Here is a 26,695-nt window from a genome sequence, read left to right as displayed (position 1 = left end):
TGGTCCCTGGAAGAAATGATCAGTAGCTCAAGGATTTTTCTGATCATAACACCAGTGTTGTCCAGGAAGCTGCCATGTGCTGTCCATGTGTCACCTCCAGAGCTGCTACCAGTACAGCAGTGTGCATTAGTACAACATTAAAAGCTCCTGGGTCTCCGGGGTGGCTCAGCTGGTTAAGTGTCTGCCTTCCGCTCGGGTCATGACCCCAAGCTCCCTTCTCCCTCTCCTTCTGCTCCTCCCTGCCTTGCTCATTCTCTCTATTTCTCTCAAATACATAAATAAATAAAACCTTAAAAAAGAAATTCTCCTTATCAATTGGTAAATAGACACTGGCTAAAGCTCCCAGAATGCCCTTTTATCACTCCAGCCGCCTCAGCCCTAGGGAGCCCTGGTCAGCACTAGAGGAAAATAGCTCTGTAACTGGTCAAGGCTCCAGCATGCCTGAGGCTGTCCTATACGTCTCCCATCCTCCCTCTGCTTCTCACCATCAGTGATGCTATGAGTAGGCTCAGACATGAGCCCCTCTGGGAGAAGGACTGCCGTCCTCTGGGGAAATCTGCCTGGTGCATACCAGGCCACCCCAAGGCTGTAGTGTCCTGCCGCCTACTGCCAGGAATCCCCTGTACTTGGCCTCTCTGGGTCCATAGTATGCAATAATGGTTGAAATATTTTGACTAGTCCCATGATCACAGCCATTCTACCTGCTCCTAAATCTCTGCCACTTTAAACAAGGAGATACCAGGGGGTTGTACTTACTGAAATGGTTGTGTAATGGACCCCAATATCACTTCTCTACATTCTCCTTCTCACCACTGGATGAACTGCAATTCGCAAAGAAAGGCAATGTTGAACTGGAGGGGAGGTGGCTTCTAGGCACTTTGGCTGTGTCTCCTCAACTGTTAGTGAACCAAACCCATTCACTGGGGCTCAAGCACTGTGTTCCTTGGAGGGCTGAGACCATGGCATCTTTGTTCCATCTGAGTGCTCCTCTAAAACAACTGACCATCACTAATATCTAGTGAAATTGCTAAATAACAGCGCTCCACCCCAAAAGGGCGGGGGAATGGGGCTTTTTTCTAACTCATAGCACTCATACATGTAGATGGCTTCATTCTCGCTTTAAAGCGTGTTATGAAAATTAACAGGAAATTTTGGAAATTCGATCCAAGAATGTCCCACCCAAACATTTTCTTCACAGTCTGGTATATTATTTCAGACCCTAAATGGTGAAAAATGCCTTTTGAACATCATTCAACAACAAAGTGTGTGCTGATTTCTGTGGCGTGCTGCTGAGCTGTTGCTAATGGCACCGCACTTGTGTGCCAGCTGGGAGCGGCTTTCCTTCAATTCCAGTGGGCTGGGCGCTTGCAGTCAAAATAGCTCAGTGCATTTTTTTCTCTACCACTTCCAAGCTGCATGCCTTGGGGAGCCACTTAGGCTTTCCAAGACTCAGCTATTTATCTGAAATGAAGTTGGTGTGGGGTTTAAAGGAATGTAAAAGGCCCAGCCCAATGGCTAACATGTAATAAGAACTCAGTCATTTGTTATTTTTGTTGTTTTAATGCTCTTAGGTATTTCAGGGAGCCAAGGGGCTGCATGCAGGCAAAGTAATGGTGCATTTGGAAGGATATAGGGAAGGCTCAACCTTATTAAATAAGGTTGCCGGAAATTCTCCATTAGAGAGGCATTCTGTGGATAGTCACTTTTTTAAAACGCAAGAACCTTTCCGGGTACTCTATTAAACTGTTCGCACTAATTTGCATGGATAGGATGTGTCTCATTGGCCCAAAAATATAACATGTGAGTGTCCAGAGTTTTCCATCCTCCCGCAGATTGACAGTGACTGCGGAAGAAGAAAAAGAAGAAATACACTTAGCGAGATGGAGAGGTGGGGGAGGGCTCTGTGGCTGCGGAGCCCAAGGGTTCTCTGCCAGCTGGGCCTGAAGTCTGGGACCCACTTGGGGCTGTGTGGCCTAAGCATTGAGAGAGAGAGAGTGCTTTGGGTAAGCTCTAACCAGAGGAAACTGAAACAGTTAATATTTAAGAAGAAAGCTGATGGGAGAAGGCAAAAAAGGGGACTCGAAAGAATTCCTGCTGTGCTTGATACAATCCTCGTTTCAGGTACGTTCTGCAGGTGTAAACGCTAAGATGGAGCTTGGGTTGCTCAAGGCTTACTCCTGACCCACACCCGGGGAAGGAAGGGGGCGGAAGCAGCTGGCGGGCCTACCCAGCCGCAGCCAATCACGTGAGGAGCTCTGGGCTGACACCGCCTCTTCCGGCCTGGGGCTGCCATGCCGTGCTTTCCGCGGCAGGCCAGTCTCGCTCAGGGTCCGTGGGCGGCACGAAGACGGGACTGCCGGAGGCTGTCTGCTGACTGGACTCCCAGTGCTGAAGCGGAGGTGGGTGACACGGCTCTGTGACTACCATCTTCTCCCAGCGCAGGAGCCTCACTTCCGAACCCACTGGCAGTGCCGTTCTTCTCAGCTCTTCTATGGCGTCGTGGGCTTCTCTTCCTGAGGGAGACTTGGAAGGGGGCGGTGAGCAGACGAACGGCTCTTCATTGTCTTCCTACTTTGCTGTTGGTTCTAAGTTCCCTTCGCTTTCAGCTACCACTTCTGCTGGCCTCAGTGGCCTCCGTGGTGCTGTGACCTATCTACACTTTTATCCCCAAGAAGCCCGAGGTTCTGGTCACCACGCCCTTCTTAAGCTGGAGCAGCTACACCTAAGTGCCCAAGGGGGCTGCACCTATATTCCTGCCTGTCCCCATTGTGTGACAACAGGCCTACCTCCTTCTGATGATGAGAAGTAAGCTACTGCAGTAAGTTCTCTCCCTCCTGCTGGTTCCTGGACACAGGGAGCTTAAGATGACTGGGTGACGCTTGCTAGGTCCCCTGGCAAAAGTGTGGCTGCTCAGGGTGCTAGGTCTCCCAACCCCGCAGAGCCCAGAACTGAGGAGTGACAGCCCCTGTGGCCGGGTCATTGAGATGAGTGGCATGTGAGTCCACTTCTGCTTCCACTCTTTATTTCTTGGTCCATCTCTTCTTTCTCTTGGAGATAGCATATAAAGCTCTTCCATCCTGGGAATATAATCTATTCCAGAGATTGGTACCCCGTCCCTTCAGCGTCATGCTCTTGACCTGGTGCTTCCAGCAGGCAGTTTCAACACTCTCAAGCTGGCTCCTTCCGAGGAATGCGGCACGTGCTGCAATCCCAGGATCATGGGCTGACTCCTGCTCCTCCTTTGCTGTGACGTGGTCCCATGATCTGACAGCATTGGTATGTGGGATCTCTTACCAGTGGATGGAATATTCTCGAAGCCCTTGAGGGTGTTGACTGGGGCCGACAGGTGGGAAAGGCAAATCTGTAGCCAGAACATGCATGTATTCCTGAACTGCTGGCTTTTCCAGGATTGAAGGGGCCCAATGTAGTTAGTTTGTTGCCAAGTTAGCTAGTTAATCTCTTTGGGGTATGATGCCTTATCAGAGGCTTGGTGGTGGTCTCTGTTGGTGGACATTCAGCAGTACCAGTAATTAACCTTAGACCTTTTCTCTTTACATTCAAAGTGAATGACCAGTAGCAAGATCGGTCTTGGTTAGTGAAAGTCCATGCTATTGGCCCAGATATTTACCTCCATCTTTGCCACTGTGGCCAAATGCCAGCACTGATCCCAGTGTTGATGACAAAAGCATCAACTGGCCTGGCTGTTCTATCTACTTGATTGCTTATCGCCTTTTCTATGATAGACCCTGTCTGGTGGATGCCAACATTTGATACACAGATCTTAATACTTGGTGCCTTTGCCTGTATGTCTAACTACATTCTCTCTCCTAGACCTCTTTGTCCCCCATCTTCTGATATTTTTCCTCCCATGCCCCTGACCAAAGGCTGGCCCTTTTGATACCACCTCTGAATCCATAAATATTCTAATCTTGAGCCATTTCTCTTACTACACAAAATGAATAACCAGGTGTACCTAGTTGTTGAAGAGACTTTTTCCCATTACATATTCTTGCATCCTTTGTTGAAGATTTATCGATTATATAATTGTGGGTTTGTTTCTGGGCTCTCTGTTGTGTTACATTGGTCTATGTGTCTGTTTTTGTGCCATTGCCATATGGTTTTGATTACTACAGCTTGATACTATAACTTGAAATCTGGAATTGTGATACCTCCAGCTTCTTTCTTTTTCAAGATTGCTTTGGCTATTTGAGGTCTTTTGCGGTTCCATACAAGCTTTAGGATTGTTTATTCTAGTTCTGTGGAAGATGCTGTTGGTACTTTGATGGGGATTGCATTAAATTTGTAGATTGTTTTTGGGTAGTATGGACATTTTAACACTATTTCTTCATTCTATGTGTAAGGGATATATTTCCATTTGTGTTGTCTTCAGTTTCTTTCATCAGTAGTTTGTCATTTTCAGAGTACAGGTCTCTCACCTCCTTGGTTAAGTTTATCACTAGGTATTTTATTTTCTTTGGTTCAATTATAAATGGAATTGTTTTCTTAGTTTCTCTTTCTGCTGGTTCCTTATTAGTGTATACAAATGCAATGGATTTCTGTACATTGATTTTGTATCCTGTGACCTTACTGAATTCATGATCAGTTCCAGTAGTTTTCTGGTGGAGACTCTAGAGTTTTTTATATACAGTATCATATCATCCAGAAATAGTGCATGTTTTGCTTCCTCTACCAATTTGGATGCCTTTCATTTCTTTTCCTTGTCTGATTGCTGTTGCTAGGATTTCCAGTACTGTATTGAATAGAAGTGGTGTGCATGGACAGCCTTGTCTTGTTCCTGATCTTAGTGGAAATGCTCTCACTTTTCCTCATTGAGTATGATGTTAGCTATGAGTTTTTATTTTTTGTTTAAAATATTTAGTTATTTATTTATTAGAGAGAAAGAGAGGATGCATGCAAGTTGGGTCGGGGGAGCAGAGGGAAAGAATCTCCAAGCAGACTCTCCAGTGAGCATGGACCCCGACACAGGACTTGCTCCCACAACCCATGAGATCATGACCTGAGTGGAAACCAAAAGTTGGAAGCTCAACCAACTGAGCCACCCAGGAACCCCCAGCTGTGGGTTTTTAATATGTGACCTTTATTATATTGAGGTATGTTCCCTCTAAACCTACTTTGCTGAGGGTTTTTACCATGAATAGATGTTGTACTTTGTCAAATGCTTTTTCTGCATCTGTTGAAATGATCATATAGTCATATGGTTTTTATCTTTTCTCTTATTGATGTGGTGGTATATCATGTTGATAGATTTGTGAATACTGAGCTACCCAGGCATCCTGGCAGCAAATCCCTGACCAGAGTTATCTCTGAAAGGTATTGCCAATTAAGAGAAGGAGGTACATTTACATTTTCATTTCTTTTCCTTGTCTGATTGCTGTTGTTATGATTTCCAGTTTTTAGGTTTGGTTTTTTTAAGATTTATCTTTCAATATTTGGACTTTAGGTAAACACCTATTAGGTAAACACCTTGGAGAGGTTAATGGTATCTGAGAGATGTTTGTGGCTGTAGCACTGGTAGTCCAACTTCCCATGGATATGAAGAAACTTTCCTATCTACTGTAGCCAAGGGATGTGCAACTCCCTAACACCTTTGACGTATGAGCTAACCCACCCACATGCCTACTTACCTATTTATCCATCCATCCACCTAGCCGGTTAACATTTACCAGTACCTACTGTCTGTTAGACCCTGTGTAATTGGTGGAGACACAGTGGAAAACACAGTGGTCACCATCCTTATCTGTAAGCTTATGGTGTAATTGTGAGGCAATCAAATAAAAAGGCCTTTGCACCAATGTGATTCTGGTGCTATGAGAAGTGAGCATAGGGATTATGAATGAATATAGGTCTACCCTGATAATCAGTCCAAACAGTGCTCACCTCATCCAAACCTCTTTTTATATAGGTGGTCTCCCTCATTTTCTTTCTTCCTCTTGCTCCCAAATAACCATTTTTTTCTTACCCAGTTAACTTTAAGATGAGTAATAAGTAAAGGAGTAATAGGAATATAAAATTCTTACTCTATTTAAAGCATTTTAATAAAGTATGCTTAGAATATTGTAATTTTATATCAGATCCTTGCTGCTATATTATACATAAATGAGCATACTGTCAAGATCACAGTCACATGAATGTTCTAGAAACATTGTTGCAAGAAGCTCAAGTTCATTGAAATAATTGGATTAATTACCTTCTCTTCTGAGACTGGAGATTTTTCTTTCCCTGGTCATTCTCTTTAGAAAAGTTTTATTGCCTAGCCCTATCCATCTGTCTCCATCTGTCTTAGATGGTTGGTTTGGGTTTTCCTTGGTGGTTTTAGCAGTTCCAGAAACTTGTTTGCCATTATTTCTTCAGTTCTATTATGATTTGAGGTACTTTGAAAGAAGAATGGTTTGTTGCTGCCTGCATATACTGACCACATCCTCACCTGTGTCAGTGCACTTCACAGTTCCTTTTTCACCACATCATCAATCTCTGTAATAATGACTGAGTTTTTAAGGATTACAGGGGCATTTTTTTTTTAATTATTTACTTATTTGAGAGAGAGGGAATGAAATAGAGAGAGCATGAGAGGAGAGAAGTCAGCAGGAGAAGCAGATTTCCTACTGAGCAGGAAGCCCAATGTGGGACTCCAGGATCATGACCTGAGCCAAAGGTAGTTACCCAACCAAATGGGTCACCCAGGCACCCTACAGGGGCATTTTTACTTTTTTTTTTTTTTTAACTGATGTTGTCTCCCAATTTAATAGAAACCTGGTATTCATACTTAAAGACATGGGCAATTTCTAAGATTTTGAATTCTTTGAAGTAGGATATTGCAGCAAGTATGCTATTTCTAGTTTTCTTTATAATATCTTAACATTTAAAAATTAGAAATGAGAAGAATTTAAGAAATACTATATAGATCTGCATTGAGAGATGAGGAGAAGGGCAACTGAGTGCTATTGATTTATAGGAGAAATTTAAATATTATGTTATCATTTCTACAGTAAAGACCCCATTATAATGTTTGAACATGAGATCAGATGTCATAGTTTGTTTCCAGTGTAGGTACTGCTTTAAAAAGGTTTTAAAAATTCCAGTTGTTTCTGCTTTAGCAGAATGGTTTCTTCAAATTCAAACTAATTTAGGGAAAAAAACCCTAAAAACTTTAAATACTCAAGAAAGATTTCTTTTTTTTTTTTTTAAGATTTATTTATTTATTTATTTGACAGAGAGAAATCACAAGTAGATGGAGAGGCAGGCAGAGAGAGAGAGAGGGAAGCAGGCTCCCTGCTGAGCAGAGAGCCCGATGCGGGACTCAATCCCAGGACCCTGAGATCATGACCCGAGCCAAAGGCAGCGGCTTAACCCACTGAGCCACCCAGGCGCCCTCAAGAAAGATTTCTAATTTGTTATTACTGTCAGTAGCACTCAAATTATTTAAAAATCTTGACTATGACTACATAGTATGTTTATATTGAAATGATGTGCAAGAAAAAGATGTATAGAATAAATATAAAATATATTGTGGGCATGCCTGGGTGGCTCAGTAGGTTAAGTTAAGTGTCTAACTCTTGTTTCAGCTTAGACCATGATCCTGAGATGGAGCTGAGATGGAGCCTCATGTCAGGCTCTGTACTCAGTGGGGAGCCTGCTTGAGTTTCTGTACCTTTCCTGCTGCCCCACCCTCCGCTCTCTCTCTCTCAAATAAATAAATAAATCTTCAAAAATTACTTCATAAATTTTTAAACTTTGTTTTATTTTATTATTCTTCCAAACTTCACCAAACCATTGCTCAGCTATGTGGATATGCATAATAATAATTTTTAATTCTATGTGTTTTATATTTTGCCAACTTTCTTTCTATTTTTTTTTTTTAAGATTTTTAAAATTTATTTGACAGACAGAGGTCACAAGTAGGCAGAGAGAGATGGGGGGAAGCAGGCTCCTTGCTGAGCAGAGAGCCTGATGTGGGGTTCGATCCCAGGACCCTTGTATCATGACCTGAGCCAAAGGCAGAGGCTTTAACCTACTGAGCCACCCAGGCAACCCTATTATGTCAGCTTTCAAATTTTGCCCTTATTTATCTTTTTTGTCTTTAAGAAAGTTTATTTATCAAGGTAGGGGAAGAGAACATATTTTATTTAACAGTTTGTTAGCTTGATTTATAGCTTTTACATTTGTAGACCTGTATTTTTATTCTTGTCCCAGTTTCCACAAATGCTGGAGAAAAGCCTACCTCATTCCTTAATTCAAAAAGAAAAAAAAAAAAAGCCATGGTATTTACGGATTCTAAATATTTTTTAAAAAGTTAGAAGAAGGCACATATTAAAAATTCTGACTGCCACCCTAATCCTATCCACCACATTTTCACCTCTGCCTGTAAACCCTTTCCCAGGTAGCCCCATTTATTTTCCTATGTCATATACACAAATAAAGCCATATGTAAATGTGGCTTCTTAATTACCATCTTCCTTTTTACAGAAATGCTAGCATACCTTGTATGTCACTTTAAACTTTTTTTTTCCATTTAATATATATTGGAAATCTTTTCTTAATAGTACATGCGCAGTTTCTCAATCTTTTAAAACCACTGTATAGCATGCCATTGTATGAATGTACTTTTTTTTTTTTTTTAAGATTTTGTTTATCTATTTGACAGACGGAGATCACAAGTAGGCAGAACGGCAGGCAGAGAGAGGAAGGGAAGCAGGTTCCCCACTGAGCAGACAGCCCGATGAGATGCTCCATCCCAGGACCTGAGATCATGACCTGAGCTGAAGGCAGAGGCTTTAACCCACTGAGCCACCCAGGAGCCCCGTATGAATGTACTTTAATAATTATTTAGTCCCATGTGGAGAAGCACATTTGGATTATTTCCCATCAGTTACTATTACAAACAAAACTACATCAACTAGACTTCTACATTTATCATTTTGTTTGGGTGCAAGTCAGTCTGTGGAGAAAAAATTACAGGAAATAGGAATGTAGTATGAAAAGGTAAGGTTGTGTTTCTGTGCTGGGATGGGGGCATTCTTCCTTGTTTAGAACCGCCCCGCTCATTGTAGCATGTTGACCTTTACTATTCCTCTCCAGTATGTGCCAAAAGCACCCTCTGTCCCAGAGCTCAGCTAATGTGGCCCTCCCACCTTTCCAGCTGCCTCTGAGGAGCTATCCCCCCAAATATACTAACTGGCCATTTTTAGGGAACTGGTTAGATATATTAGGATATATACTTATTATCAATATGATCTGTTCCATAGTTAAATCTTCTCAAATGCTAGGCCCTTTTCTGAGTACTTTTAAGTATTGATATACACTTGATACACTCCTATGAGATAGATAGTGGTATTACTGCCATTTTATAGATGTAGAAACTGTTGCCTTGCTCCAGGCCACAGAGCTGATTGTCTGGGAACCAGGAGTTGAACCCAGGCAGACTGACTCCAAAGTCCATGTGTGACCTATCTCTTAGGCATGAGGCACAAAATACTCTAAGTGTATTTAACATGATTGAATTGTACACTTAAAACAGGTTCATGTGCTAAACTGTATGTATATTTTACCACATTAAAAAAAATCTGTTAAAACAAGAGTGAGACAGATCTATACAACCTAATCTGGAGAGAAAAAGCAATGAAGAGGCAAGTAAGGGGAAAAGGGTAGAACAGTATGTAAAGAATACCTACAGTTTCATTGTTGAAATAACTTTGTTCTGTGTTTAATGTGGAAACATATAAAATATGTGTTTATAAGTAAGGAATTATATGCACAGAAAAAAGTCTAAAAGAAACATCCGGTTGTTAACTGTGACTTCATGTAGTTAGAGGCGTTAGAGAAGAAGAATGTTTTACTTCATCCTTGTCATTTTTAGAAAAAAAAAAAAAAATCACAGTGAGTGAATATTTCTTTGGGAATCAAATAAGCAGAGAAGATATAAGCCCCTCCCAAAGACACCTTATCACAATATCCAGCACCCCCATCTGTTCCAGGGGCTTTATGTCCTAGATCCTCTACTTTACCTCACGGACAAGAGCCAGTGCTTATTGGTCAGTTGGTCTGACATTGCTATACAGAAATCTCTCAGTTTCTGTGTTTACCCAGCACGGGACCTTGGAATTTCTTTGTCTTCTTCCTTTATATATTGTCTGTTTAGAAATACTCCAAGGGCTGATTATAAAATGGGTGCTTAATATTTCACCAAGATATTTATGTGTAAAGCAGCTTACAGTTTTAATTAAAAGCAGCTGCTAGTGTGGGACACAGATAATACAAGTGGTGGGACACATCTGGCAGTGTTTTCCCAAAGATCATGTGACCTCATGATATAATAAAGTAAATCTTTTGGTCATATTTTAACCTTTTGTTTATGAGCCCAAATTATAATTTTTCTGGGCTATAGAACCCTCTGGGTTATTGAGATAGGTTGGGAGTTTGGCTCTAATGTGAATGCTTTCCAACACCTGTGTTCATATACCCTCCATCTCAGTGATGGCTGTTATTTCTTGCCAACAAATGTGGACGCTATGTTCTTTCCTGTGCTCCTTATCACAACATCCCTCACCACCAGCGCTAGTCCACTAGTACTCTTCAGCCTATTTGACTTCTTTTTCTCTTCTCCAGTACTCACTTGTACTTCTCAGTTTGGTACCGTCAGGCCAACTATGAGAGTGCTGTGTGTGACCAGTCACAAAGTGCTCTCAACAGGGTCCTTCATCTGCTTGAAATGCTCCAGTGAGTACCCATTCCACCCAGGTCCTTCCGTGGCCCCAAGAAACCCTATATATGAACTGCACCCCCCCCCTTACCTCATTCTCTCTGCCTCTCTTTTGCTTGCTTACTCTGATGCCAGCACATGGGCCTCCCTGCCGCTCCTTGCACATGCCAGGTACGGTCCCAACTCAGGGACTTTGCAGTTGCTGCCCTCCTGCTTGGAACGCTCTTCTTGGTGCTGCCTGACTCACTCATCTCTTTCCGGTGTTTGTTCAAATGTGGCATTTCCACAGTGAAATCTTCCCTGACAACTGCAGTCCACTCAATGCCCCATCTTTATTCTTTTTTTCTCCTTTATTTTCTCCCCTAGTAGGGATTTTATCTCTTTTTTATACACTGATGAATTCCTGGCATCTTCAGTATTAGCAATTAGTTACATTAAATATTTCAGGAATGATTTTATTATACCTTTTAGTATCATGGGTCTTCAGGTTGTCTAAGCCATTTTCATTGCAGCTTGGTCTTTGAGGTCTTTTTATTTTCTCTGTTAAGTGTGTGTGTGTGTGTGTGTGTGTGAGAGAGAGAGAGAGAGAGAGAGAGAGATAGCTATTACAGATGGTTGAAGTAACTGATTATTCTACGATGACTCCTGGGGCAGGAAGCTGAAAAGGAAAATCCTCAAAGAGAAGGATTATGAGGGTCAGTCACATTAAGTCAAGGGGAAGGTAGGAACAAAGCAGGCCACATCCCAAGGGACTTTGGGGAATTTCAGAAGTCTCTGTGTCCCACATGCCCAAATCTAGCCTCAGGCTAGAACAGGGTCATTTATGTTAATACTGGTATCTCTGATAGAAGCCCTCCAGGGTTATACTGGCAGGAGCAGCTTACCCCAGTTTCCCTAGTTGTAACAGGTTTTAATTCAGGCAGTCATCAGAATTGAGCCCTCTTGGCACTAATTTCTTAAAAGAGAGCTCGACTTTTAGGGGTACAGTGAGTCAAAGTAAAAGGCCTTAAATAGCCACCCATTCCTTTATGCTCACATCTGAGGGTAGGGTATTTTTCCTGGATGACTCTGCTGTAGCCCAGGGTGGGTGAGGGGGGTTCTTCTGTGCAGAAACAGCAGGTGGTGTGGCAGATGCTCTTCCTCCTACCATCTTTGAGGCCATGCAGAACAGTCCCTTGACATAGTTGCAGGGAAGGCATGAAGAGCTGGTTCAGGTTTGACATGGCCTTTCTCAGGTAGGGGCCCCCCCAATGACTCATCTGCTGTCCTGGCATGATATGGTATGAATGACATTATTATAATGGGGTCTATTTCTCTACTTCAGAAGAGGAATATATTCTGAGATTGGTTAAATCCTGTATCTGGTTGACTCTAAGGGATTAAAAAAGGATAGCCCTTTTATGTCTCTGTTCATTTAAAAAAAAAAACCCACATGATTTCTGGATAATCTTTGATTTCTGTAAATGTGCTTAGCTGATTCTCCAGTCTTTCTTCCTCTATTGATTGAGTGCCTGTGGTACACAACACATGAGGTTATACTGTTGGTCAGAGGACCTTTGGAACACTTTTGTCCTTTTTAAACATAGTCATTTGATACAAGCCCTGTGGACATAATGTTTGTCAGAAATGGGCCATTTCCATGATACATTCTAAGGTTGGATTTGCTAACATTTTGCATTTGCTAAGCACTAAGAAAAGAAGTTTAATAATTCCAATTATCAATGAAAATGAATAAAAATATAGCAATACAGATTACAGTACATTAATATAAATATGAGTTATGAAGCATATCTGGAGAAGAGAACATTTTTAAGATTATTTGTTCTAGGATTTGATACCTGAGACTTTATCTTTTAGATTCCCTCTATTCTCTCTTATTCTTTCCCTTTCTCTCGCTGCGTGGCAAAGTTTTTTGCTGACATTGAATTGCTGTTTTCATCAAGTAGGGGGGTGTTTGGTTTGTTTACTAGTTTACTTGCATAGTATTACAACTCTGTTCAAATATATATTGGTGTGGTATTTTCTAAAGTGTTCTTAGACTATGATATATGTAAATTTTTCCTATGGATTCACACTCAAGGATGCATTGTTACTTAACATTATTCTACCTGTTGTTATAATCCACTAGTGACATGTGATATTTTTCTTTTATTATTATAGAAAACATAACTAAAATTGTAATTAAAGCAGTTGATTGAACGGTATATAAAATATATAACATAACAATCTCATACTTAGGTATTACTGATTATAATTCAACATAATGAACTATTTTTAAATTATTCATTATTATTTATTTGCACTGAAAGAAAGCTTATTTTGAGGTTTTTGGCTCTCTGCCTAGACATTTTATTTTTTTTAATTTTTTAAAAAGATTTTATTTATTTATTTGACAGACAGAGATCACAAGTAGGCAGAGAGCAGGCAGAGGGAGAGAGAGAGGGGGAAGCAGGCTCCTTGCTGAGCAGAGAGCCCGATGTGGGGCTCGATCCCAGGACCCTGGGATTATGACCTGAGCCAAAGGCAGAGGCTTTAACCCACCGAGCCACCCAGGTGCCCAGCCTAGACATTTTAGTGTGGGAAATAAAACAATGCTGAATTCTGTAGTAGTATATATATGTATGTATATACACATACACATTTCATTTCTTTTCACAGATTTCCTCCCTGGATGAGACAAAAGTTCTACCTTACCAGTTAGAACTTGTTAGTGAAACTACTCATTTGGGTAGGGAAATCATGAAGTACATATAATGCCCTGAGGTTTAATAAGCAGTTTCTGGAAAGTTGCAAGGCTGTTGTTGGGTAGCTATTACTATGAGGATGTTATTATTTGATTAGCTCACTACAAGGGAGTCTTTTTCTGAGATCTAGCCCTGGATCACTGTCTGCATTTGAGAGTGTTCTCTCCTTAGTTGTAGGAGTAACCCAGCCATTCATTCTGGAAGATCAACCCAGGGATGTCGCTGTGTTATTCACGTAGGAAAAAAAAAAATCACAGGTTTGCTTAACCCCTTTTATGCTGGTAACAAGTGAATTTCCAGTTCACAGTGTTGGTGAGCTTGTGGAAAAATTGGAACCCTCATACATTGCTGATTGATATGTAAAGTGGTGCAGCCACTTTGAAAAACAGTTTAGCAGCTCCTCAAAAAGTCGAATATAAAGGTCCCATATGACCCAGCAAGTCTACTCCTAGATATATAACCCAGAGCACTGAGAATTGAAAACATATGTCCATGCAAAAACTTGTGCACAGGTGTTCATAGCAGCATTATTCATCATAGCCCAAAAGTGGAAACAACCCCGATGCGTATATCATCGCATCGTAGGGATAAGGGGTGTTGTATCCAAAGAATCTGGCATTTTTTTTTTGCCACTGAGAAGGACTGAAGCACTGACACATGCTGTGATGTGGGTGAATCTTGAAAACATTATGCTAAGTGAAAGAAGTCAGTCACAAAAAGCTCCACATGGTATGATTCCTTTATATAAAGTGCCCAGAATAGGTAAATCTGTAGTTAGAAAGTAGACTAGTAGTTTCTAGGGGATGGAAGGAAGGGGATATTAGGGGTGACTGCTAATGAGTATAGGGTTTCTTTTTGGGATGATGAAAATATTTTGCAATTAGATAGTGACAATGGTTACACAGTTCTGGTGACTGTACTAAAAACCATTGAATTGTACAGTTAAAAACCCTTATTCAACAGAAATAAAACATCCACACAGAGACATGCATGTGAATGTTTATAGCATTCATAATAGCCCCGAACTAAAAACTCAAATGACTATCATCTAGTGAATGGATAAACAGAATGTGATATACCCATAGAATGAAATACTATTCAGTGATATGTTAAAACAAAGTGCTGATAGTTGCTGCAACATGGATGAATTTCAAAAACATAATGCTCAGTGAAAGAGGTAGGAACAAGAATCACATGCTGTGTGATCCTATTTATTTATTTTTTTAATAAGATTTTATTTATTTATTTGATAGACAGAGATCACAAGTAGGCAGAGGGGCAGGCAGAGAGAGAGGAGGAAGCAGGCTTCCCGCTGAGCAGAGAGCCCGAGGCTGGGCTCAATCCCAGGACTCTGGGATCATGACCTGAGCTGAAGGCAGAGGCTTTAACCCACTGAGCTACCCAGGCACCTCTGTGTGATCCTATTTAAAGAAAATATCCAGAAAAGGAAAATTTCTAGGCATAGAAATAAGATCTGTGGTTGCCTAGGGTAGTGGGGATTAAATGTAAATGGGCCCTGGGGAGCTTTATGGCTTGATGGAAACATCCTAACGTCCTAAAGCTGGGTTTTGGTGATGATTGCATAACTCTAGATTTATCAACAGTCATTGACATAACTGTATAATGGGTGAATTTATGGTATATAAATTAGATTTCCAAAAAGTTGTTAAAAACCTCAACAATAGAATTGGCTATAAATTCCTTTAGACATTCCCCAATTTCCTTGCTGTAAGGTTGAATATTTTTTCTACATGCCATAGGGTATGAATGGATGTTTTGAGCAATACTAGCATCAAATTTCTCAAGAAACTGATTTGAAAAGAACAAACCTCTCTTAGATATCGCAATGCTAGTGTGTCCCTCAAGTAGTCAGATCCCTGTGTTTGTTGTGTCTGATATGTGATTCTTCCTTGTATATGCTATGCAGGCTCTGGGAAGCTTCTGATGGGGGAAGGAAGTGAAGACTAGAGGAGCCTCAAGACAATTCCCAATTCACAGAAATAAACACATCCCTCCCTTCCATGTTAATGGAAATTTCCCCTAATTAAGGTTTCCTAAAACTAACACAAACTTCATTTATAGAGGCCCTTTGACCATTCTACTAGAGAAACTGGTATGATTCAGGGCTGTCAAGAAAGAGCAACTTTCCCTGCATTGATCAAGCCCTGTATATAAATACCACACCAAAAAGGAACAAGTTGTGTACCGTACACAAAAATGTCAAAAAACATACACACAAGCAGTTGTGACCATGGAGGAAACCTGAGTTGAGGAATAACATATGAATGATTGTTTGGGGGTTTTCTATTAGTTTAAATGTGTCAGTGACCAAACCTTTTTTTATGCATAGTTGTCTATCATTCTTCTTTTTCTATTCAGACCCATTGCTTCTGCAGTTTTCTTCTCTTATTTACCAGCTTTTCTCTTTCTTTTAGATCATACCTGTTAATATACAAACAGGCTGTGCTATCCTTATTAAACAACAAAAACAACCTTTAAATTTTAAAAACCCTCTTGACCATACATCTCCCTCTGGCAGCTGTTCCATTTTTCTGCATCTTTTTTTTGGGCAAAACTCTCAAAAGACTTGTCTGTGCTCCCCAGTTCCAGTTTGGCTTGCCCAATCTACCAAAACTTGGCTTGTTGAGATCAATAAGCACTTCTACTCTGCTCATTCAATGACCACCTCCTAGTCTTCCTTTTATTCGACCCATTAACCACACTTAATCTATGTGACACAGTTGATCACCCCTTCCTTCTTGAGACTATTCTTCCCTGGGCTTTAAGGGCACTGTACTCTTCTGGCTTCCCTTTTTTCCCTTCGCACTGTTTCTTTTTTGTTTCTTTCCTGGTTCCTTCTTATTGTCATGATCTCCAAACACTGGAAAGCTCTTGGCTTAGTCCACAGACCTGTGTTTGCCATCTATCTTCACTCCTTTGGTGGTCTCATGCAGGCTCATGACTTTAAATACCGTCTGTGGACCATCTGTGCTCCGCTCAGACCTCTTACCTCAACTCCGGATTCAAAGAGCCCAGTGTCTCCTGGACATACCTACCTGGATGAGATTTCTAAAGCATCTCACTCTTAAAATATTCAAGCCTGATCTGGCCCTCTATTAATTCTCTGACCTATTCTCTGTGGTTCCCTGGTGCCCGCTCACGCTGCCCAGTGCTTTTCAAACATGCCAGGCATGCTTCCACTTTAGAACCTTTGCATTTGCTGTTCTCGCTTCTTGGAATACCGTTCCTCTCAATCCACATGGCTTGTTTCCTCTCCTCCTTCAGGGATTTGCTCAAAGATCCTGTTTTTACTAAGGCTTCTCCTGAATACTCTTTTAAGAAATAACAGCTCACGCATGTCTTAAACTTACGAGTAAGAAAAATAACAGCTCATGCTGCCTTAAACCCTTTCTAACCTCCCTTCCTATCATTTTTTTTCCTGATAGCACTTAATCACCATCTCACATACTATTTATTTTTTTGCTGATTTGTTACTTATCTTCCCTCACTAGCTTGTAAATTCCATAAGAGCAGGGATTTTTTAAAATCACTCTTACTTTCTGTTCATCCCTTCTCTTCAGTTTTTAAAATCACTCTTACTTTCTGTGTCTAGAATAGTGCCTGGCACGTAATAGGCATTCAATAAATATTGTTTGAATGAATAAATCTTAGAGTGCTTGGAAATGTAAAATTTCCTTTATGACTTAGGGTCATCTATATTTGGGTAGTCTTTTCTGACTGTCGCCTTTTCTTCTCCCATTCTCATCAGAGTGGAGTTTTACACTTTCTCTTCTCTCGTACTGCTGTTCCTTGAATGTACTTTTATGATTGGACCCTTCACACTGAGTTCTAATTTATTTGTAAGCATGTCTGCCTTCCTTTCCACACTGTAGGCTCTTTAGGGCAGCAACTGTATTTCATCCATTTCTAAGTCCCCACTACTTTGAATAGTTTCTGGAAGTGGTTAGACACCAGTTAAATGTCAGTTCGAATGAATTGCCCACACATAAAAGAGTAGGTGCAGACACAGAGTGTGGGACATTTGAGTCAAAGTGTGACTGAGTTTGTTGTTCTACTCTGTGCAGTTAATGTCACCCTCCTTTTCTCTCAGCTTACTGAATCATAGGATCAGAGTACTTCTGCTTGGCATGTGAAGTACAAGTAACTGGCTGTCTCCTCCACATTCTGCTCCCTCTACACAGTAGAATCTCCCTGTATCTCACTTCCAAGAGTTAAGAACAGAGGCACAGCTCCTTGCCTTTCCTCTTTGCCTCCTTCTCTACTTACAGCACCCCCACCTCCAACTGAGGCTTCAGACAGGACTGCCCCATGCTGCTTCCAGCTCCCTTCTTCATCCCTTCAGTGCAGGATCCTCCAGGCTCTGCCCTGAGCCCCTTTCTCATTTCACATACTCTTTCTTGTCAATCTTGTCTAGCCCTCCACTTCCACCTATGGAAATACCATCAAACCTATGATTTTAGATAGAATTTAGGAATATTTAGTACTAAACACCTTCTAGACAACCCCAAATTTAGCTTCCCAAACTTAGCATTTGCAAACTGTCTTCACAATTTGTACCTTATCAGACTATTGCCAATATATTTTAGTATTCCTTAAAAACCAAGATGCCTTTTTTTCTTCATTTAGCCAAAGAAATAATGTCAGTGAAATCAGGGTTTTCTTGTGCAATATATTTTTTTTGGAAAACACCTGAAAATAAATATAAAATAGTAAAATGAGGTTTCTCTGTGGACCATCTAAAATCCTGAAGTGTACCATGCTTTGGGGACCTTGGGTTTAACACAGCATTTTTACTTTGCAGAGGAGGCCGCCAAAGATCAAAGAGGTTTAACAACAAAACTTGGGTTGGCCATGAGCCTTGACTCCATCCTTGACCCCATGATATTCAGCCTTGTACCCTCTCCAGAGCCAGAGACTAGTTTTCCTAATTCCCTGCTTTCATATCTCATTAGATATCCCAGCAACATGCTAGACTTGGTCCTAAACAACTCATTTTCCCCCCATTAAAAAGCTGTTCCTCTTTTTGGCTTCTGTTGTTGCTACGCAGGCTCCAAGCATCTGCTTGATTCTTCCACTCCTATATCCAACTGCTGAGATTGTCAGTTTTACTCCCTCATTATCTGACCTGTCAGTGGCAAAGCTCTCCTGTGAAACCCAGTGGCAGCCAGCTTTCTCACCTTTGAGTCCTCTTAGTACTTTGCATGTTTCAGTTGGTGGCATTTATTATATACTACCTCTCATCTTCATTTTATCTGTGAACTTATCTGCAAACTTTTTTTTTTGAAGGAAGGATTTAATTATCATTGACTCTCCAGTCTCTTGCACATGTATACAGTGTTCTGTGTAAATGAATGTTTGAGTGAATGACTCAATCTATCAGTCAATCAACAGATGAATGGATGAATGAGTTAACTGCAATTAAGGCAAGGTAAAAGCAGCATGGGAGCTATGATTTTAAAGTAATCATTTTGTTAGTACTTTGGTTGCAGATTTTTGGAAAACAACTTACACGTAGGTTTTCTTGATGTTTTATGAACTCAAAGGCAATGTTAGTATAGAATAAGTGGAACTTTTCTCAGGTGTGAAATATGAGCATTTTTAACTTGAAGAAAGCTATAAAAACCCAGCTTATTGGGATGCCTGAGTGGCTCAGTCGGTCAAGCTGCTGCCTTTGGCTCAGGTCATGATCCCAGGGTCCTGGGATCAAGTCCCGCATCAGGCTCCTTGCTTGGCAGGAAGCCTGCTTCTTTCTCTGCCTCTGCCTGCTGCCCTGCTTGTTCACTTGGAAGTGCGCTCGCTCTGTCTCTCTCTGACAAACAAATAAATAAAATCTTAAAAAAAAATCAGTTTATTATTGGTCACTGTGACTTATAATGAAGGTACAGTCTGTCAAACAATTAAGCTGTTGGAAGTATGCACAGGAGGATAATTAATAAATATATTAATTACTTTTTCAGGCCATGAATACTCCCAGCATTCAGCTCTTAACTGAAGCATGTGTGCTGTCTTGGTAGCAGAAGTGTAAGTCTGTAATACTGTTATTATGACACATTATTTACAAGTTACTAAATTAGGAAGCTCTAGAATTATGTTCTTAAATATTTTTTGTCTTATACTAATTAGAATGCCAGATCTTTGTTTCTTTGGCCAGTTAATTTCTTATTTCCTTATATCATTTAAAACCAGGCTTAAAACTGTACCCCTGGGGCAAAAAAATACATTATATGTTAATAAAAATAATTTTTAAAAAATCAGGCTTAAATCTCATCTTCACTTTGTCATTTTCTCTGGTTCCTGGGGAAGAACCTAGGCATTTTCATTGAACCACTGTCACAGGTGACTCTGATGCAAAGGGTTCCCATGCCATACTTTGTGTCACTTTGCACAAGACTAGAAGTGTTTTAAAAATGAAAATCTTCCTTCATTTATATCTGTAGGACCTGTGTAGACTATGTTCTGTACATAGACATATAATGAAAGTATAGTCTATGAGTCCAACAATTAGCCTATTTGAAGTATAAGTAAGGAAGTATAAACAGACACTCAATATATGGATACATGTTGAATGAATGAGCTCAGCCACTGTGTGTATATCACTAAAACACCCAAATCTTAGTTTTGTTTTTTAATACAATTCTGTAGTAGCTGCTTTCTTGCTATGTGCCTGTTATGCAGTATTAAAGCATTTTTACTATTATTCCAGCATCAGTACACTATAATTTATTTATTTTTTAAGATAATGTTTACTTACTCAATTACAAAGGTAGTAAGTGCTTATGGTAGAAAACATGGAGACAAAAGACCCAAAGAGAAAACTCTGAGAGATGCCCATTGGTAACATATGGGCCATGCTGTGATTGAATTATACATAGCTGTGCTTTACATTTTTTAATTTACAGAATTATCTTTTAATGCCTGTCTTTGGAGAAGATAGCTGAAGATAGAGAACAGTTTCAGACTGTTTTGTAAGTTGTAAAGAGTGAGGACATGTTTTCGGAGAGAGTACTTTCTCAGCTTCCTAATTAAACATTTTACTTTATTCATTAAGACTGTTGTTGAGGCAGCAGAAACTAATTCTCACTAAATCGACCAAAAAGGAGCTTTGTGGGAAGAATCCAGGAGTCTCATGAGATTGAAGAGAGCCTGAAGAACAGGGTTAATAATTGACAGGGATCTAGTGGTCTTGGCCTGGCCTGCATTCCTGGCTTGCACCTTTGTTCTGAAGAATCAAAGTACTGGGGGCAACTGGGTCGCTCAGATGGTTAAGCTCCTGCCTTTAGCTCAGGTCACAATCTCAGGGTTCTGGGATCAAGCCCTGCATTGGGCTCCCTGCTGGGCAGGGAGCCTGCTTCTCCCTCTCCCTCTGCTCTTCCCCATGCTTGTGCTCTCTTGCTCTCTCTGCCAAATAAATAAGTAAAATTAAAATCTTAAAAAAAAAAAAAAAGAATCAAAGTACTAGGAGAGAATGGTTTTTATTTTGTTTTGTTTTGTGGAATTTAGGCTACATAAAATTAGCTGCACTTGGTGATAGACTTGAGTACGAATGGACAGGGCAAGAGGGACCAGGCATAATTTCCAGGTTTTTGGTTCCATAAATACATTGCTAATGGTGTCATTTCCTAAGTTGGGAACAGTGAAAGATGACCAGATTGGCTAAATCTTGGGAGGGGTTGCATGAGTGGTTTCTTCTCAGTCATGCTGAATTTCAGGTGCCTTGAGACATCAAAAGATGTTAAGTAGGTAACCAGATATATGGGTTGTGCCACACATTTTCTGTCTTTGCCTCCAGATCTCCCTCCACCCTGCTTGTAGCCCTGGGAGGGTGACCTGCATCAACAAAACTTCCTTTGCCTCTGGCTTCAGATCAGGTTAGTTCAGTGGGGTACACTAACAGGAGATCAAAAGAGGAAAAGGAGTGACTTTTGTCTTTGTTTTCTTGGCTTCATCCCTGCCTCATTGCTGTGTAAAGGCTGTGTCCCTGAACCAAAGGTCACAGCTCTCATCAGACACCTTCCCCTGCAAGCCTTGTCTTTCCAGGTTCTGGCTGCATTCTTGCTAATTACAGAACACTGTTCTACCTCTTTTAATTTCCCTGTATCCTGTCTACACACTTAAGTTGTGCCAGTCTGAACATATCACTCATTTCTGCCAGAGTCCTGACTGATACAGGCGTATAGAATTCAATGGACAGGTTCAGGCTAAAGATGTATTTTGTGGACCCTCTGTTTATAGATGTAGCAGATGCTGATGTGGATGATAAATTCCTTTGTGGGAGAGCACAGTCAAGAAATGGAGAGGACTTAGGACTGAGCTTTAGAACACTCCGCCTTCCCTCTCCCTAAAACAGGGAGGTGAAAAGAAGAACCGGATGAAAGGAGACTCTAGAGACCCCCCTTGGGTCCATTAAAGAGAGAATGTGTTCGTGACCACCCATCATGACCTCACACAGTGATAGAGAGGCAGTTCAATAAAAGGAAATAAGAATGATTTAAAAATGGGAGAGTGGATGCTGGGTGGCTGGACCTAACATACCACATGTCCACATGCATGTATGCATACACACCTACATAACTTTATTAAAATGGGTTACAAATATTCTTGCTTTGTCACCAATATTAATTCTGTTGTGGGTGACAGGAAATCTAAAATGGTAGTGATATAAACAAGACGGCCATTTATTTCTCTGTCAAATGAAGTTTGGAGATAGTTCAGGGCTGACTATCTAGAGACAGCATCCGTGTATCTATGATCAAGGTCCCCTCTATATTGTTGGCCTGCTATTCTTGGTATGCAAGTGCCATCTCATGGTTCAGGTTCATGGTTCTTGTGCTTCAGCCATCTTGTCTGCATTTAAGCCAGTAGGACTCTTCCAAGATACTACACATAACACTACTGCTTATATCTCATGGCTAGAGCTTAGACAAATGACCATATCTACCAGCAAACTACCAAGAAATATCTTTGTTTCAGATGGCTGTTTAAAATCAGAAGTTCTAATATAAAGGAAATAGGGGAAAATAGAAATTGCGACTTTTGGTCTTTGCTAGTGGTCTTTGCTAGACATGTTATTTAAATGTTTTCTTTTCATGCAACTATTTCCTATTTTTCAACTAGTTTTGATGACTCTTTGCCAGCCATAGATATATTGTAATATCCTACTGTGTACACTGTGTGTCATAATCCAAAGCACCCATGAAAAATACCATCTGACATCAAGGATTCAGCACATAGTTAACAGAGCTTAGGCAGGTTCCTTAAATGAACTTGGCTGGTCCACAAATATAACATTAGAGTCAAAAGAACCTCTAGAGGACTTCCAGTCCAGGAAATGGATCAACAAAAGATCAAGACACATATTTCAGGGAAGTGCAGCCCAACTCCCAAAGCCTGCCTTTTGCAGCTAGTTCTGACTTTCTGTGATTTAAAAATACTAGAGAATCTTTGATTCATGGGCACATTTTACACGCTGCTTGAGGCAGATGTGAATGTGCACATGTTACCCCTGGCTACACATCAATTTCTAGACAGGAATGAAATACCCATTGCTTCTTTTTCTAGGAGGCATATGATGTGGTGGTGAATGGGGCTATAAATTTCTGCAGGAGATGAAAATTCCACAGTAGGCAGTCATTACCATGTCTTTGGACTGCCTTTTCCCATAACAAATATGGTCAATTTTGTTTATGCACTTGTAAGGAAGGTAGTTGTTGGCTCAAAGAATTTGGCTCATTAAGCTAGAGTAAACCTTCCCTCCAAAAAAAAAAAAAAAAAAAAGTCTTAAACAATGTGGAATAGAAGAAAAGACAAAGTCCAGCCAAGGGTGGGTTGGGAAGGCAGTAGGATAGTAGGATTTTTCTCATTATGTTAGATTTATTAACTTTTTATTTTTTTAATATTTTATTTATTTATTTGAGAGAGAGACAGTGAGAGAGATCATGAGCGAGGAGAAGGTCAGAGGGAGAAGCAGAATCCCCGTGTTGCTGGGAGCCCGATGCGGGACTCGATCCCGAGACTCCCAGATCATGACCTGAGCCGAAGGCAGTCGTCCAGCCAACTGAGCCACCCAGGCGTCCCAGATTTATTAACTTTTTAATGCAGGCATTTTGTAGCTTCAGGAGCCAACAGTTATTCTGTTTGTGTCAAATTGTCTTTGAACTCTAGAGTTATCAAACTCTGTCCTAGATACATAGCAAAGAATAAGCATTGTGAAAAGTACTTACGATAAAAATATCTAGTACACAAGATTTTTGGTGAGAAACAAATGAAACTGTAAATGACAATAATATTATAAGCTTTAAAGTTTAAACCAATGCTATTTTAATCATCATTTTCTTTATCTTACATCTCTAGCATGGATATTATTTAGCTAGTAAGAACTATATATATTATTCTGATATGATTATTAGGTCCCCGAGAGCCTTAGGTTATTAGTCCCAAAGGTACTATCTTTGCCAGATGGCCAAAAGGTTTTGTGGAGCTCTGTTCAGTGGGAGAATTAGTGAGTCATATAATTTTACCCATTTGTGTGGGTAGAAAGTTATTTAACTTGAACATAGCACCAGCAATTAAAGATATCTCTCTGGAACATTTTTAAAAGAACCTAATGATTCTCTGAGATTATAAAATGAACCAAGTGTTACTTTGGTTCCTGGTAAACTCTATTCTCTTATATCATACTTCCTACTACTTCCAACAATATTTGAATATATTATGGTGCCAAATTATTACAGATTTTGAATCTTCATGTAATGGCCTGCTACACATTGACTTGTTTACTGATCCATGAAAATACTGTGGTACACAAAGTAGCAAGTAGGATTATTTTGCCCTTCATGAAAAAGATTAAACTGCTGAATATTAAACTGTATTGGTTATCTACTGCTGTTTGACAAGTTTTCCCAACTCATAGAGGCTTGAAAGAATTCCTGTGTGTTAAGAATCTGCATGCAGCTTAATTGGGTGCCTCAGGTCTCTTAGGAGGTGTGACCAAGCTATCAGCTGGGGTTGTAGTCTCATCCAAAAGGTCGACTGATGGTAATGCTGGCATCCACTCCGAAGGCCACACATGTGGTTGTTCAATCACTAGCCAATTAGGCTTTTCCACAGAGTTTCCTCAAAACATGGCAACTGGCTTTCCTTCTAGGCTAGTGACGTGAGAGAGAGAGAGAGAGAGAGAGCGAGCCCCAAAGAGAAGACAGTCTTCTTATAATTTACTCTCAAAAGCAGCTTGTTCTCACTCCTACCATATTCTATTCATTAGAAGTGAGCCAATAATTCCATTCCACAGCGCTGGGAGAGAGTACTCAAGGGCATGAATATCAGATAGTAGAGATCATTAGGTATTATCATAGAGGCTTCCTACAATGGCGTTGGAGTTCTATATATTTTTTTTAAGATTTTTATTTATTTATTTTGAGAGAGAGAGAGAGAGACAAAGTGAGAGAGAGCATGAGAGGGGAGGTCAGAGGGTGAAGCAGACTCCCCATGGAGCTGGGAGCCCAATGTCGGACTTGATCCCAGGACTCTGGGACCATGACCTGAGCCAAAGGCAGTTGCTTAACCAACTGAGCCACCCAGGTGCCCCAGAGTTCTATATTTTTAAATGACTGATTGGCAGATGGTCTTGATTTTATTTATTTATTTATGAAAGATTTTATTTATTTACTTGACAGAGAGAGACACAGTGACAGAGTGAACACAAGCAGGGGTAGTGGAAGAGGGAGAAGCAGGCTTCCCACTGAGCAGGGAGCCCGATGCAGAACTCGATCCCAGCCAGGGCCCTGGGATCATGACCTGAACCAAAGGCAGACACAATGACTGAGCCACCCAGGCACTCAGATGATCTTGATTTTAATAAATTATTTCAATTTTACCTAGTAGCTAATTTGGATATTTGTTAATGAAATAAGGCTCTGTAAAGTCAGAAATCTACTGATAAATTTCCTAGAAAATACTTGATGTCAGGTCAGGTTTTATGATCAACTTTTAGGCACTGAGCCTATAAAATCTACATACTGTTTTTTTATAGGTTCAATACATTTCGTCTAGTAACCTCTTTCAGTAAATTAAGTAGTAAACTATTTTCTACAACTCCAGTTTTTTAAAGTATTGAATAAAAGTAAATTTTCTATGGTGAGAATTTCACATATTATATATTAGGCATAATTGGGCTAAATGTTTTACATACTTTGGCCATTATATCTTTTTTTTTTTTTTTTTTTTTTTTTTAAAAGGGAGAGAATGCACACAAGCAGGAGGCAGGGCAGAGGGAGAGGCAGGCTTTTTACTGAGCAGGAGTCTGATGCGGGACTAGATCCCAGGACCCTGAGATCATGACCTGAGCTGAAGTCAGACGCTCAACGACTGAGCCACCCAGGCGTCCTGGCCATTATATCTTTAACTATGCTCTTCCCCTTTCTCCTAAGGCTCCATTACACATACACTAGAATCCTTGATATTGCTTGCAATCATTGATGCTGTGTCGTTTGTTAGTCTTTTTTCTCTTGCTTCATGGATAATTTTTTTTTTAAGATTTATTTATTTGTTTTGAGAGAGAGAAAGAGAGCACATAGGGAAGAAGGGCAGAGAGAGAGAGAGTCTTAAGCAGACTCTGCGCTGAGTGGGGAGCCCAATGTAGGGTTCAGTCATGACCCTGAGATCATGACCTGAGCCAAAACCAAGAGTCGGATGTTTAACTGACTGCGCCACCCAGGTGCCCCACTCATGGATAATTTTCTACTGCTATACAACAAATTACCACAGACTTTGAGCCTTAAAATAACATTCATTTATTAACTCACAGTTTTATAAGCCAAAAATCTGACACAACATATCTGGGTTCTCTCTTCAAGATCTCACAGGGCTGAAATCAAGGTATTGACAGGGAATGAGGTTCTCACGTAAGGCTTAGCATCCATTTCCAAGCTCACTGTTTGTTGACAAAATTCATTTTCTTGGACTTACAGGATTGAGGTCCCTATTTTTCTGCTGCCCCTCAGTTCATAGCTGATCTTATGAAATAGAGACTGCCCACATTTCTTATCATATGGTCTCCTCCATTGTCAAGCTAGTAACAGTGCTTTAAATACTTTTCTTGCTTTGATCTGTAACTCCCCTCTGTGATCAGCCAGAGAAACAATCTGCTTTCAAAAAGCCTATGTGCTTAAGTCAAGTCTGCCTGGATAATCTCTCTTTCTTAAGATCATCTGTGTCG

General features: G+C 40.5%; 1 long non-coding RNA gene across 2 annotated transcripts in view; it reads left to right on the top strand.

The window, feature by feature from the left end:
* Nucleotides 1-2,121: 2,121 nt before the first annotated feature.
* Nucleotides 2,122-26,695, top strand: part of LOC309845318 — a 41,418-nt gene continuing 16,844 nt past the window's right edge. For both annotated transcript variants that reach the window (XR_014301208.1, XR_014301209.1), the window contains exons 1-2: nucleotides 2,122-2,399; nucleotides 19,440-19,503. This is a non-coding gene — a long non-coding RNA (uncharacterized lncRNA). The remainder of the gene's footprint in view (nucleotides 2,400-19,439; nucleotides 19,504-26,695) is intronic.

Source organism: Mustela nivalis (assembly GCF_964662115.1).
Source record: "Mustela nivalis genome assembly, chromosome: 12".
Taxonomy (NCBI): Eukaryota; Metazoa; Chordata; class Mammalia; order Carnivora; family Mustelidae; genus Mustela; species Mustela nivalis.
The sequence above is the reverse complement of the archived record's forward strand: the minus strand, read 5'-3'. Positions and strand labels throughout refer to the sequence as shown.